The sequence below is a fragment of the Triturus cristatus genome, chromosome 8 (assembly GCF_964204655.1).
Source record: "Triturus cristatus chromosome 8, aTriCri1.1, whole genome shotgun sequence".
In the NCBI taxonomy this organism is placed as follows: domain Eukaryota; kingdom Metazoa; phylum Chordata; class Amphibia; order Caudata; family Salamandridae; genus Triturus; species Triturus cristatus.
Window position 1 is genome coordinate 1,165,373,166 of NC_140591.1, and position 13,850 is coordinate 1,165,387,015.

Consider the following 13,850-nt stretch of genomic DNA (forward strand, 5'->3'; position numbering starts at 1 on the left):
ATAGTAGGTGAAAGAGTTTAAGTGCAGTGTGTGAGAGTGAAGCTAAAAAAGGATTTAGAAGAGAGAAAAAATATTTATTAGGATATCCCTTGTAATCCTTATTATTAAAAACAGTGCAAAAGCAGCTTGCAAAAATAATAGCTGCTTCAAAGTACGGTCAACATGTTTTAGCTGCCTGGACTCGTAGTCCTAGGCTTTCTTCAGGACCTAACTGGAATAAGTGTTGCTACTGCATTAAAAAATCAAGTGAACAATCAGTGATATAAAGTTGCTCTGTACTGACAGGATACAGTGGGTACATATAAAGTAAAATATGTATTGTAGTACTCAAAATGAAATAGTGAATCAAGTCCCTGACAACCCAGAAACTTGGTGTCTCATGTGGAAAATATAAATTAACCGCAATCAACCATATGTATATATAATATATACCAAACAATGACTCTTGAGAAACTACTTTTCGCATTTTTTTCACTTATTCCAGTTAGGTCCTGAAGAAAGCCTGCAGACTTTGGTCGTTGTCGACGTCTCCTGGTCCCTGTGGCTGCAGAGTAAAGCTTCACCTCTTCTCACCTGAAACACCCAACATCGGTGGGCATTCGTCTATCGTGCCCCTGGTCACTGTGAAGTGACCCAGACTCTGTCCCCTCTGCTTTCAGGTCCTTCTCAGCTCCGATCCAGGCTTGGATCACACCGGACACTTTTTCATCTTCCCGGCAGCCGCAATTCTTTGCATCACGCCATTGAAATCAACGAGCGTTTCCGACACCACTAGACCCCTATGCACCCGGCTCTCCTGGGATAGGTAACACGGGTACCCCGGTACTCTCAAGGGTGCTGGCCTTAAAACCTTCTATGTTCCAAAGGGTTTGCTTGAAGTCCTTAATCTTTAAAAGCTCTTTAGCTGCACTAGGATAGTTTTCAATAAAAGTTGTCTTTAACCTAATCATCAAATATCCCTGGCTCTAGTGGGCTTTTCTGCCCCCCCTGGTGCCAGAAACGCAAAAAAACGCAGGCGATCTATCTCCAGGGGGGCAGAAAAGTCTTAAAAATAATGTGCCCCCTAAGGGATTGCTTCCTTTAAATAAATAAAGAATTCCCTGGTGTCTAGTGGGGTGTTCTACCCCCCCCCCCCCCGGGGGAAGAAAGGCCAAATAAACGGACCGATCTGCCCCGGGGGGGGGGGGGGGGGGCAGAATACACATTTAAAAAACATATGCCCCCTGGAAGCGACCCTTGCCCAAGGGGTCGCTTCCATTTTAGTGGGCTTTTCTGCCCCTCTCTTGGGCCAGAAATGCCATAAAACCTGGCCGATCTGTCCCCAGGGGGAGCAGAAAAGTCTTTAAAATAATTTGCCCCTTGAGGAAGCGACACTTGCCCAAGGGGTCGCTTCCTTCACAAACAAAACACATCCCTGGTGCCTAGTGGGGGCATTCCTGCTGCACGATCGCGACGAGGTGCCTAATCGTGCAGCAGGAATGCCCTGCATTGAGACATCAGAGGAGAGAAAACACTCTTTCCTCTGCCCAGATGCTTCAATGTACAACAAATCCCCCCACCACACCGGAGCAGGAAACACTCACCTTGCTACCTGGACGCCTGGAAGCAAATGGCTTCCAGCGCGTCCGGGGCTTCCTGATGAAGTCGGCACGCGCTGTGCACGCTGACGTCATGGGATTGCCCGGGGGGGTCGGGGGTGGCAGCGGAAACTCTTCCGCTGCCACCCCCCTCTGTGGAGGCTAGATCGGCTGCCCATGGGGGAGCGGTAGTGCTTCCCCCATGGGTGGGTGTCATGACGGAACCGCTCCATCATGAGCACGCAAAGGGTTAATGGCATCTGTCAGGCAGCTACCTGGGCATCTATGCACAGGTTCACCAAACACTACTGCCTGGACAGCCAAGTCTGGAGAGATAGCTTCTTTGGCTGTTCTGTTCTCCAGGACTTTCTGGTGTGACCCACCACTGGGGTTGGTATTGCTGGGTTATCTATTGTAAGGTAATGAATCTATAACTAACTGTTTCATTCAGATGAACAAGTTACTTACCTTCGGTAACAATATATCTGTAAGAAACATAAGTCGGTTATAGATTCCTTACCGCCCCACCCATCCTCCCCGTTCTGCGAACTGACTTCTAGGGTTAAGGACATCCTTTCAGGTCCCTAGTTTTGTACACCAGTGGTCAGTGTCTTGCACGGCTCTGTGTTTCTGGCGTGGAAAGTCGTTCACAGAACTGACGTCAGCGCGCCAGGTCGGCGTCTATGTAGTTACCGCGATGTCATCCCAGCGACCACGACAAGGATGACGGACGCAGGGTCGACCGACGCCACCTTACGACGCGCAGGGCTACCGCTGACAAAAACTTTCCGGATCCAGTTTGACGCCTGGGGGTAATTCTAAGGTAAGGAATCTATGAATAACCTATGTTTCTTACAGATATATCGTTACTGAAGGTAAGTAACTTGTTCATTACTGACACACTAGAAAAACAAGTGAATTTTGAATCAACATATACATTTATTCCAAATAAGGGTTTGCGCAACGCACAACAGTTACACATCCCTGTGTGCCATGTCTACCAAGCACTGCCTGTGGCATAGGTAAGTCACCCCTCTAGCAGGCCTCACAGCCCTAAGGCAGGGTTCACTATACCACAGGTGAGGGCGCAGCTGCAGGAGCAATGTGCCTCCACAGTGTCTGTGCCATTCTGATGGATACTTCTGCCTGTGGATTCCTCACCTTTTGAATACCCCCTGCGCCAGCATTCCACGGAAATTCTTTCCTAGCTCTCCCACGTCGACGAGGACATCATAATAGCACGGCTCTGCTCGTGACTCCGAATGACGTCATCAGAGCCATAAGAAGACCTCGTTGGCGTGCTGACGTCAGTTCCCTTTTTTCTGCGCCGTCGACACGAAACGGTTTTTCTAGGGACTCTCCATTTTCTATGGTGATTACTTTGTTTCCTTGAAGATTTCTAATGGCTACTTCTAGGAAGTCCGAATTTAAGCCCTGCAGGGAGTGTCGCGGACACATGTCGATCACGGATCCCCATGCTGATTACCTTTGGTGCTTGTCTTCTGATCACAACGTCGATGAGTGGCGAAGCTGCGTGAAGATGAATCCGAAAACCCTTAAGGAACGTGAGGGTAAACTATTTATGGCCAAAGCCAAAAAGGAGAAGAGGGGTCGAAAGTGTATGAAGTCGTTGTCTTCTCATACTTTGAAGTCTAGAAAACGCAAGAAGTCAAAGAAGAGACATGGCTCTCTGCGCTGTTCGTCAAAGATCAGGGCTTCGAGGTCGCCTTCTCCAGCTAAACGGCTTCGAAGGAAAGACTTTGTATCTCCTTCTCCTACTCCATGTCCATGGGCGACGTCGGTTCAATCTCCGGCTCCGAGATCTACGGCGTCGAAGGGCCCTTCGATGCCTGAAGGTTCTCCGGCTCCCAGTATGTCTCCGAAGCCCAAGGAGTCGTCGCCAGTTCCTGTGGCTTCACCAGTGCGGGCGCCGTCTTCTCCGGCTTCGCAGGTTCCGGATCAGCCTAAGGTGATTCCTGTTCAGGAAGGTACAGATCCATATCCTCCTTTCCCAGGTCCTGGAACAGACCCTACGCATTTTTAAATGCGATGTTCGGCATGTTTGCCACAGCCTCTAACCCATCTCAGCGCCTTCGGCCTCTTGGGTCCTTTGGCCTCTAATTCGGGTGTGCCTCACCAGTATGCCCAGGCACCCTTCGTGCCATTCTTGCCGACGCCTACGGCGTGGCATTTCCCGGCGCCGATGTCTTCCACTCCAGTTCCTCGGACTCCTTCAGCCGTCGAGTGGGCGCCACCTCAAATTCGATCGATCCCGGGATTTGAACCTGAAGGTCCCTCATCGACGGCGATGCCGTCATCACCGGCGCCGCGTCTGGCACCACCGACGCCGATCCTGAAGCAGAGCTCTAGGAGGGATGCGCAGAGGCTCCTTGAAGAGGAGGAATATACAGGAACAGGAGGAAGGAGAGATTATTGAAGTTGTGGACGAGTTTGAAGGCTTGCAGGAGGCCAGTGGATTGGATACTTCTCCTGAGTATGTATCTCCAAAGGCTGGGGTATTGCAGGATGTTGCTAATTATCATGGAGTAATAAGGAAGGCAGTTGAGTTGCTTGATCTGCAACTACCTTCAGCTGAGGTAAAATCTAACATCCTGACTGAGGTTCTTAATACATCTTCTGCAGCTTCTGAACCTCTTCAACCCTTCAATGAGGCTTTAACAGAGCCTATTTTGGAAGTCTGGCAAAAGCCCTTGACTGCTCCTGCAGTTTCCCGGTCCATTGCAAGAAGGTACAGGCCTGCTCCTGGGGTTCTGGCATTTCTGTCTTCACATCTGTCACCAAAAGCTTGGTGGTCCAGGCTTCTTGTTCGAAGCAATCTTCTGGTTCATTCCCTACCACCCCGGGGGATACTAAAAAAATGGAGCAAGCGGCAAAGAAGGTGTTTTCTTCTGAGAGTATGGCTCTAAAGTCCACTAATGCTACCTGTGTATTTGAGAGGTATATCCATGCTCTGATGGACTCAGTCAAGCAGCTAGCTCCTAAATTGCCTGAAGAGGACCGGAATAATTTCTTGGAGGCCCTTTCTGATTCTCAGGCTGCGGCCCGTCAAGTGATACAATCAAGCCTGGACACTGCTGACTCTGTGGCTCGTGTAATGGGGTCTTCTGTAGCTACAAGAAGACAAGCTTGGCTTAGGTCGTCTGGATTTTCTCCTGATGTTCAGGCAACTCTGCTGGATTTACCCTTTTATGGGTCGAGACTGTTTGGCACTAAAGCTGACTCTACCTTGCAACGCTTTAAGGATAGCAGAGCGACTGCTAGATCTCTGGGCCTCCAAACGCAGCCTAGGGGATACGGCTACAAGCGGTATCGTGGATTTGGAAGGGCTGCTTCCTTTTGTGGCCGCCAACAGACTCAACAGAGCCAGTAGCAGAATCCTTTGTACAAATCATACAGAGGTAAAAATAGAGGACGTCTTAGGGGAGCCACCCGGCAGCAATCTTCCTCCTCCTCCTCTTCCCCCGCCACCGTTGGTGCCTCAGGAAATCAGTTCTAGATCCCCCATCTTAGAACATGTTGGTCCTGTAGGGGGTCGGGTGTACCACTTTCTACAAGATTGGAAATCGGTTACTTCAGACTGTTGGGTTTTAAATCTTGTAGAGAATGGGTACACCCTCCCTTTTTTAGAGTTTCCTCCTCCTTACTAAGGGTGGGCGTAGTTCGCGAAGTAGCACTTCGCGAAGCTACGCAAAGTGAAGTTCGCACTACGCGAGCTACGCGTAGCACTTCGCGAACTGCGTAGTAACATGTTCGCACTGTGCAAGATGTTGTTTTCAATGATTGCACAGTGCGGACAAGCAATCGGCAGTGTACAATCATTGAAAATGGCATCTTGCACAGTGCGAGCTGTAGTTTTCTGCTGCTCGAGTAGATTTTTACTCGAGCGGCAGCTTTCTCAACGCGAACTGGTAGTTTCTCATCGCGAGCGGTCGCGAGCATACGCGACCCCTCGCAATGAGAAACCTGACCTCCTCGCGTTGGGAATCTCGCTGGGAGGTTTATTTTCCATGCTCGCGATCGCCAACTTGATGTTGCTGATCGCGAACAAGGAAAAAGTCTCGCCGGGATGTCATTTTGCTTGCTCGCGGTCGCCAACTTGACGTTGAGGACCGCGAGCAAGCAAAAAATGACCGCAGCACTACGCAACACTACGCTACGCATGTTCGCACTGTGCTACGTGCAGTTCGCGTAGTGCGAAGTAGCGCGAACTTCGCAAACTACGCGAGCGTAGCGTAGTGCTTCGCCCAGGCTTACTCCTTACCCTCCTCGCCAGGGTAGGTGCTCAGAGGACCACTTACTGCTTTTGCAGCAGAAGGTTCTTACCTTGTTACAGAAAGGAGAGATAGAGGTGGTTCCAGAGCAGGAGAGGAGTCAGGGGTGCTACTCCCGGTATTTTCTGATCCCCAAAAAGGATGGTCGATTAAGGCCAATCTTGGACCTCACAATTTTGAATCTTTACGTCAGGCAGGAAAAGTTCAAAATGTTGACCTTGGCTCAGGTTCTTCTTGCGCTGCAACCGGAAGACAGGATGGTGTCCATCGATCTGCAGGATACGTATTTTCATCTTCCCATCCTGAAGTCGCATCGGAAGTATCTCCGGTTCACAGTAGGATCGCAGCATTACCAGTTTGCGATTCTTCCGTTCTGTCTGACTTCCACACCTCGAGTCTTTACGAAGGTGATGGCGGTGGTAGCAGCACATCTCAGAAGGTCCAGGGTTCCTGTTTTCCCCCACCTAGATGACTGGCTGTTGAAAGCAGAGTCTCAGGAGATGGTGTTGCACCACTTGCAAGCAACAACGTGTCTGTTGTTCAAGTTGGGTTTCTCAATAAATGTACCCAAATCTCACCTGTTGCCTCCTCAACGCTGCCTGTTCATTGGGCAATACTAGACACTACTGTGTGTCGGGCGTTTCCGCCTCCGCAGAGAATTCTCGACATTCAGGAGATGATTCCCTTGTTTTACGATGGACTAGTTGTTCCGGTCTTGAAGGTCCTTCGCCTGCTTGGTCTGTTTGCTTCCTGCATACTGTTGGTCAGTCATGCACGCTGGCACATGAGGACACTCCAGTGGTGCCTCCACAGGCAGTGGTTACAACACAATGGAGATCTTGGGGAGAGGGTCAGAACCTCCAGAGACACTGCAGAGGAGCTGACATGGTGGGGTGCGCAGGGCAACCTGTCTCAGGGAAAGCCCTTCTCCGCCAGTGGCTGCAGTGATTACGGATGCCTCCACTCTAGGGTGGGGTGCTCATCTGGGGGATCTGGAGGTCAGAGGTCTTTGGACTCCAGAGGAAAGGTTGCTTCATATCAACCTTTTGGAATTGCAGGCGATACTTTTAGCACTAAAGGCTTTGCATCCTTCCCTTCGCGGTCAGTCGGTTCAGGTCCTGACGGATAACACTACCGCGATGTGGTACATCAACAAGCAGGGAGGTGCAGGGTCGTATCATTTCTGTCAAGAGGCTCTGCGACTCTGGTCCTGGGTTCCGAACCATTAGATTTGTGTGTTGCAAATCATCTAGCCGGTGTGCTGAATGTTTGTGCGTTACTCGGCCGATCACGAGTGGCGGCTACATCCGGAGGTAATCCGTTGCATCCTCGAGATGTGGATATCTCCTCGGTTGGACCTGTTTGCCACTCACGAAAATGCACACTGCCCGTTGTTCTGCAGTCTCCAGTATCCGATGCAGGGAGCGCTGAGGGACGCATTTCAATTGGATTGGAGTTCGCAACTCCTTTACGCGTTTCCTCCCAGACCCTTGATTCCTCGGGTTATGAGGAAGATTCGCCAAGACCGGGCCCAAGTCATATTGATCGCCCTGGATTGGCCAAGAAGGGTGTTGTACACAGATCTTCTTCACCTCTCATCGCACCCGCCGCTATGTCTCCCTTTCAGGGCAGACCTCCTCTCGCAGTTGCAGAGGCAGGTTCTACATCCCCACCTCCAGAGCCTGCCCCTGCTTGCCTGGAGATTGAACAGGGCAACCTGAGTTCCTTTTCTCTCCCACTGGATGTGGTGGATGTTATTTTATCGTCCAGGCGACACTCCACTAAGTCTGTTTATTCCTCCAGATGGTCCAGATTGGTTAAATGGTGTGGAGAGAGGGCCATTGATCCTTTGAAAGCCCGTTTGTCTAATCTAGAGTTTTCTCTTTCTTTGGCCCAGCAAGATTGTGCTGTGGCTACGGTAAAGGGATATTTGGCGACTTTTCTATGTTTGCCGGATCAGCCGTCTTTATTTAAGTCCCCCATTGTTATGAGGTTCATTAATGGCCTTACTAATAGGTTTCCTCCCACTCCTTTCATTATGCCTCAGTGGGATTTAAATCTTGTTCTTACCTTTTGAATGGGTTCTCCTTTTGAGCCTCTTCATAATTGCCCTTTGAGGCTTCTCTTGTTTAAGACGGTTTTCTTGATTGCCATCACCTCGGCTAGGAGGGTAAGTGAGCTTCAGGCTCTTAGTTCTAAACCTCCTTTCTTGACCATTCATGCAGATAAGTTGGTTCTAAGGACCAGGGCTGCTTTCCTTCCTAAGGTGGTTACTCCTTTCCACATGGGACAGTCCGTTACCTTAACTACCTTCTATCCTCCCCCTCACCCTTCCAAGGAAGAGGAGAGACTTCATCGTTTAGACCCTAAGAGAGCTATCAGCTTTTATTTGGACAGAACAGGAGACCTGAGACTGGACGTTCAGCTCTTTGTGGGCTATGTTGGGAAGATGAAAGGCAAGGCTGTGCACAAGCAGACTCTCTCCAGGCGGATCATCTTGTGCATCAAGATTTGCTGCGCCTTGGCCAAGAAGGACCCGCCTGAAGGTATCAGAGCTCATTCCACTAGAGCTAAGTCTTCTTTTTCTGCTTTGGCTAGAGGTGTTCCTGTTATTGACATTTGTAAAGCAGCAACTTGGGTCTCCCTCCATACTTTTGCAAAGCATTACTGCTTGGATTCGGAGGTTAGGAGAGATGGCCATTTTGCTCGATCTGTTTTGCAAGATCTTTTGGTCTAGTCAGGTGGACACCCTCCTCCGGGAGAGGTACGGCTTTGGGATTCTATTCAAAAGGCGAGGAATCCACAGGCAGAAGTATCCATCAGAAGAACAAGTTACTTACCTTCAGTAACGCTTTTTCTGGTGGATATAGTGTCTGCCTGTGGATTTCTCACTGTCCCACCCGCCTCCCTGTTGTCCACCTGTTTCTACCAAAAAGATGCTTTAACTGTTTAACATGTGTTTTTTAAATATGGCGTAATCATGCTTATGTTTTAATAGTGGGAAATGCTTGGTCTATTGCTTTCTCTCTATGCTTTTATTGTTTATGCAATTGTAGATTTATATATAGTTTGTATACCATTCACAACGAAATCCAAGAGTTAAAATCATCCACAGGGACGGCGCAACACAGGATACAGACTCCATAGGCAATATTCAATCAAGAGTGTAGTTTATTCACACATCAGGTGTCCAGATGACGCGTTTCGACCGCTAGACATGTGGCCTTGTTCACATGGCGCGCTGATAGCAAATGGTGCATTTAAATACAAGTGGCAGCGATAGTATTTTTTCCATGTTAGTCAAAATGACTAGGCATTTTACATCATGTACTGACTGTTGGTAAATCCTTACTTTACTGCTGACAGGCAACATGACATCACAGATACTGAGAATACATTAACATGGTGAACAGACTATGCTCAACCTTCGTGTACTTCAAAATTAGTTGCTGTATGTGCGTGTGCAATAAAAACAGTAAGTGCAAGTAACAGTTGTTGACATTGTATGTCATTGTATTGGTATTAAAATGTCAATAAAAAAAACAAAAAAAAAAAACAACTGGTGTAAAGATTGTTACAAAGCAAATCGCACATTGAAAACGAGGTCAATCCAATAAATTAAACGCATGGAAGCACAAATAAATCCCCATAACTTCTAAGACCGCAGTGCATGCCCTAACACGTGGCGCCGCCGGAATGTGCATGTATCGAAGAAAATATAATAACCAAGTGTGTGGGATGGGCATAGATCAAATAAATGTTGATCAGCGGTCAACCCTGTATAAATACGGGTGCGCAGGCTTTAAAAGGTTTGATAATGTCATGCGGAACTGCATGAGGACTATTGAGATGCAGACATGATGACCGAAGGAAATTAAAAATGCTTAAATGCAAGTTAGACCGCCACTAGGAAAAATCTAGTAATAAGAGTGAGTGAGGGTAAGGCTTAAAGTACGGGGTGTATATGTACAACTTGAGGCAGACGTGTGTGTATGGTGCATGAATATACAGTGTTCGATCGTGTAGTGATGTGTCCCCTCAAGAACAAGAAAAACTGACATATATTGTTAAATATATTTGAAAAGAAACAAGGGCACCCAGAAGGTAATCAAGGACCTTGGGTAATAGTAAATTATACAAAACAATGGTCCTTAGAACATTCAAAGTAAGGGTGGAATAACTATAGTCCAGAATCGATACTATATTAGGGATGTCCAGCCGGACGATCCGTTTTAATTCTTCAATGAATTATAACATATAAGACAACATACTAATTGTGGGACACAATCCTCTATCCACTAGAGAGAAATGACATCAAAAAACAAATACAAACACATGAACAAAAGGGCATTTCAGGCAAGACGGAAAGAGCTTATTTACATTATCCAATGTTTAAAGCTTTTACAGAACAACATTTGCACTTTTTTACACAATGGATTAATGTGCAAGTTGTTAACTTAGGTCGACGACGTTTCGATCCTGTCGCAAAATACTAGGATCATCATCAGGACATGACTGTGTGCTGGCCTGATTATAAGAAATTGCCTGTCAACAAAGGGTTGATATAGAGGGAGGAGAAAAGAAAAATTTCAGAGAGTTGCGCAACTAAGCTGACATGCTAATATGTGGGCATGCGTCTGGTGATAGAAAAGGAAACACGAGAAATGTGCGTGTGGAAAATGGTCGAAATAGTGGACTAAGGAAGACGATTTAACAAGTGCCTACGTACAGAGAAAATGGTGGTACATCAACGGGGGTAGATAAACGGACAGGTGCTCATACTGCACGGCTAGAGAATGGTGCGGCGACGTGAGAAGAACGGAAGGAGCAAGCATTAAGTGTGCTTACGATGGGCTGCAAGCTAACATGATACTAGTAATGGTGGAGGAAGCACACGGGGTGTGCGTGAAAGGTACTGCCGGTATAGCTGAAAAGGTAGTATGGAAAAAATAGCCTAGCGAGTGCCTACAACTACAATACTCATGGTACTCAGGCATTAAGTGTGCTTATGAACGGTTGCAAGCATAGCATGCTACTAGTAATGGTGGAAGAAGCACGCGTGATATGCGTGAGAGTTACTGACGGTATAGCTGAAAAAGTGGTCTAGAATACACAGCTAAGCAAGTGCCTACAACTACCATAATCGTGGTAAGGAAGTGAGGCTGGATGATCAACTGGTGACTGGTGTGCTGCGGTGTGGCACTGAGAGCTGTAATAAAGTTACACGATAAGGAGCCAAAGAGAGCGCTCACCCGGTTCGTGATTATATCCGGGATTAGACGGTACGTTAAGACCGTAGGCAAGTGCAGACAGCTAGGCTCAATCGATTGTGCGAGAGCTAGAGGTATTCTGAAAAAAAAAATAATTAACGTAAGTGGAAGAGTACTCAGAGGAGTAGATGTGGCCAAAATTAGAGGGAAAATTACCTTGGTGAGGAAGGACCGAGGATATGGTCCGGGGGGGGTTGGGAATCCAACGGAAATGCGGTTTTATAGTTAGGCAGGGTGGCAATGCACTAGAAAGAAAATTGTACAAGATTGAAGGACAGGGCCAACAATCAATGCGGTCAAAGTGACGGGGAAGGGAGAAGGGAATTACGCTTACCTCAATAATGCCAGGTCATCAAGTGTAGCAGATCCGAGTGACAAGGAGGTAGGGAAATGCATCGGTTTAAATAGCGTGAGCGTGCGCGGCAGGCTAGAACGTGTAACCCCGGCGCCATCTTGGGAAGGACAAATTGAACACAGAAGAGAGACTAGAATGTGCTCGGAGCAATAGAGGGAGAAGGACACGCAAAGGGTTGAGAGCAATAGAGACAGAAGAGTTAGTGTGATGATGAGTGCGACAAAAATAATTTATAGGCTAAACAACTGTTACGAAGGCATATTAAAAACACTTACGCAAGAATTTACCAGGTAAAATATATTTTGGGAACTAATGTGATGAAATTAGGAGAGAAAAGCAATTGCAATTGTGAAACAAATGTAACACAAGGTCATAGTAAGGAATTACCACAATATTCATAATAAAAAAAGGAAAGAAGAAGAAGAACATCTTAAAAAGTACAGGGAATTAATACTAATTCGATTGTAAGCAGGTGCAACACATAATCATGGTGAGCTATTGCCACAATGTTCAAAATAAAACGAACCTCTAAAGAAGAACAGATACATGATACTAAGGTACAGGGGGTAGTTAAATGAGGTTGGTCCAGTCCTCATTCCGATTCAGACCCTCGTTGATGCTATTGGTACGGATAATCATTTTCAATTCCGCTTGCCTAAACTCCAGAAGGACTGCCACTCTGCCGGGGACCTCATTGCCCACAATCCTGCACTCCCAGGAGGGAGGAGAAACCACAGCTGACGCGCTCATAAGGCGCGGGAGAACACCGCTGCGCGGGACGCGCTTGCCTAAACTCCAGAAGGACTGCCACTCTGCCGAGGACTTCATTGCCCACAATCCCGCACTCCCAGGAGGGAGGAGAAACCACAGCTGACGCGCTCATAAGGCGCGAGAGAACACCGCTGCGTGGGACGCGCTTGCCTAAATTCCAGAAGGACTGCCACTCTGCCGGGGACTTCATTGCCCACAATCCCGCACTCCCAGGAGGGAGGAGAAACCACAGCTGACGCGCTCATAAGGCGCGGGAGAACACCGCTGCGCGGGACGCTCTTGCCTAAACTCCAGAAGGACTGCCACTCTGCCGGGGACTTCATTGCCCACAATCCCGCACTCCCAGGAGGGAGGAGAAACCACAGCTGACACGCTCATAAGGCGCGGGAGAACACCGCTGCGCGGGACGCGCTTGCCTAAACTCCAGAAGGACTGCCACTCTGCCGGGGACTTCATTGCCCACAATCCCGCACTCCCAGGAGGGAGGAGAAACCACAGCTGACGCGCTCATAAGGCGCGGGAGAACACCGCTGCGCGGGACGCGCGCGGGCCGCACCCGGGCCAAGGGCGGGTCCGTCCTTGCTCGTCAGAGCCCGGAGGAGACTGGACTGGGCCATACCTCCTTCACCTAAGGAGAGGCTGAAGCTATCCCTTAGGTGAGCATTGACCATCGCCTTATACTGACTTTACTAACTGTGTTACCCCTCATAGCACTATCGTTTTTGCTGTTTAAACCATGGTGAGGCGTACGAATGCACCGACAACTAAATCGGCCACAACGTGTATCGAAAATATGTTGGAGAGGGCTGTCAGCATCGTGAGCAATGAAATTCAGCTTACTGAGAGGCGCTTGTCTCTCGGCTTAGGGCAACTTGTACCACTCCCCGGGCTCATTGCTGAAGCAACTGATTTGACTGTAAGTGCCTCCGCTGCCCCTGTTTTGGCCTGTGAAGAGGCCTATGATGTCACTACACCTGATCTATCTGAGCCAAATTCTGTGACAAGTAACACTCTTATTTTAGGGGAAAGCGTAAAAGGAAACTAGGAAAGCCAGTAAGTGCGAAGAGGAAACAACCTACCCGTCCCTGTTCCTCTCGCTCTACTTTAAAATCATGGATTCATTCAACAACAACAACTCAATCACCTGTTGAGGTTCTCGTGCATGTTCCGCCGATTGAACTACCTACACACACGATCGGAATTCAAACTGAGAATTAATGTTTTTTTCCCTATATTGATAAAGATAATCAAAGTAGAGCAATTGACACCAGTTATTTAGCCACTGTTATCACTGACTGTATTAAGTCTGTCCTTGATAATTTTCTTCCCTCACTACATGATCGTATTGTTAATTTTCTGCCTGTTCAACAAGCACACCCTGTACCGCAGTGTTCGAATGATGTGCCTCAAGTTAATGCTAAGACACTCGACCTCACCAGTGTCAGTAGTAGGCAAATTACAAGCGATTCTATTAATAGTATGCCTACCTTTTACCAAAACACTCATGCACCACAACCCCTAATTCAGGGAGCGAATGACTGCGTAACCTGTAATAGGATTCACACTTGTCTTGATACGAGGGGTA

At 48.0% G+C, this 13,850-nt stretch overlaps 1 protein-coding gene across 1 annotated transcript in view; it reads left to right on the top strand.

The window, feature by feature from the left end:
* The window catches only part of LOC146805548 (uncharacterized), a 766,323-nt gene that overhangs the window by 669,915 nt on the left and 82,558 nt on the right, over window positions 1–13,850 (top strand). The window lies entirely within an intron of this gene.